This window comes from Penaeus monodon, chromosome 33 (genome assembly GCF_015228065.2).
Source record: "Penaeus monodon isolate SGIC_2016 chromosome 33, NSTDA_Pmon_1, whole genome shotgun sequence".
NCBI classification, from domain to species: Eukaryota; Metazoa; Arthropoda; class Malacostraca; order Decapoda; family Penaeidae; genus Penaeus; species Penaeus monodon.
In genome coordinates, this window is record NC_051418.1 from 31,087,778 (window position 1) to 31,088,077 (window position 300).

The window sequence follows — 300 nt, forward strand, 5'->3', positions numbered from 1 at the left end:
TGTGGAAATATATGTAATCCGCTCAACCTCTTATGATTGTGGCCTACTTATCCATACTTCCCCCCCGCCCCCACGTTTTAAACTCCACACTTCCCCCCTCCCCATCTTATATACGCCGCCACCTCTTACGGTTCAGCTAACGGGACGGAAAGAGGCAACGAAAAATATAAACATCTGCTAAGTGTTTTTGGTCAGATACATAAAGAGTGCGGTCAGGGCGCGAACCGAGACGCCGCGCCGACCTGACTTATGGTTCGCATCCGTTCTGGATCTTTTTTTTTTTTCCCTTTTTTTAATATT